Genomic DNA, 1,745 nt, shown 5'->3' on the forward strand with positions numbered 1-1,745 from the left:
AATGGTTTCTCGGCGCAGTGACTCCCGACAACTCGCCCGCTAATTAAAAAATCTTATCTTTGCTCCTAATTAACATCAAGGAATGAAACCAATGCTGCCCGATGGAGAATTAAATTCCCCATCCTACAACCCGCGCTCCATTCCTTAATGATAATTAGGAGCAGAGATACGATTTTTTAATTAGCGGGCGAGTTGTCGGGAGTCACTGCGCCGAGAAACCATTAGGTTTTTCATAGCGCCGCGACTTTCGTCGCAGTTTTTATTTTTTTATTACAGAGATTAAGAGATGAAACGGGGGTTGATGGATGGGGAATTTAATTCTCCATCGAACAGCATTGGTTTCATTCCTTAATGTTAATTAGGAGCAGAGATACGATTTCTTAATTAGCGGGCGAGTTGTCGGGAGTCACTGCACCGAGAAACCATTGAGTTTTTCATAGCGCCGCGACTTTCGTCGCAATATTAATTTTCTTATTACAGAGATTGAGGAATGAAACGGAAGTCGAAGGATGGGAAATTTAATTCTCCATCGAACAGCATTGGTTTCATTCCTTATTGTTAATTAGGAGGGGAGAGACGATTTTTTAATTAGCGGGCGAGTTGTCGGGAGTCACTGCGCCGAGAAACCATTAGGTTTTTCATAGCGCCGCGACTTTCGTCGCAGTTTTTATTTTTTTCTTACAGAGATTAAGGAATGAAACGGGGGTTGAAGGACGGGAAATTTAATTCTCCATCGAACAGCATTGGGTTCATTCCTTAATGTTAATTAGGAGGGGAGAGACGATTTTTGAATCAGCGTTCATAAAGGATCTCTTTTGAATCAGCGTTCTTTAGAATCATTTTTTGAATTTATTTCTCCATCGAACAGCATTGGTGTCAGTCCTTAATGTTAATTAGGAGCAGAGATACGATTTTTTAATTAGCGGGCGAGTTGTCGGGAGTCACTGCACCGAGAAACCATTAGGTTTTTCATAGCGCCGCGACTTTCGTCGCAGTTTTTATTTTTTTATTACAGAGATTAAGAGATGAAACGGGGGTTGATGGATGGGCAATTTAATTCTCCATTGAACAGTCTTTGTTTCATCCCTTAATGTTAATTAGTCGGCGAATAAGTCAACTGAAAAACATAAAGTAAACATTGAGTACAAGGAGGACAACAACCCTCCTCTGAACCTGGCCCTGTCACAGCGGGACTGCTACTGCCGAGTTACTCACGCACCCGACTCACATTTACCGACAATTCGACCGGAACGCCGCCTTTCCCGTGGGTACCAACTAACATTTTTGGAGTCAGTCAAACCACCCGATCCGGGCCTCTACTCAGGTCTATCCTCTTTGGTACGGGCGGCAATGTCAGAGATAATGGTTGCGTTTCGGAATCAACTACTGTAGCTGCAGTAAAGCGAAATTAGATAGGGTTACAGTACTGCTACTGCTACTAAGTCGATTGCGAAACGCGCCCAATAGGGGAGATTGCTCAGACTTATGGGAACCAGAGATTATAAGGGAGATTGCTAGCGCCTATGGAAACGCTTCAACCACAAAATTTCGTAGCGAGTACGTACCTGGAAGTAAAACAGGGAGCGTGTGAGAGCGTCGATAACGGCGCAGAGTGGGGGGAAACGCGTATGGGTGAATCACCCCCAGGTACCTAGCCGACATAGGTCACTAATTAGAAAAATGATCTTATGTACTCGATTGTACATCGTTAGTACATGATTGTACAGTGATTTTTTTTGTTTGTA

The sequence above is a fragment of the Diachasma alloeum genome, unplaced genomic scaffold (genome assembly GCF_001412515.2).
Source record: "Diachasma alloeum isolate Michigan unplaced genomic scaffold, Dall2.0 Dall_scaffold_01033, whole genome shotgun sequence".
Classification (NCBI taxonomy): domain Eukaryota; kingdom Metazoa; phylum Arthropoda; class Insecta; order Hymenoptera; family Braconidae; genus Diachasma; species Diachasma alloeum.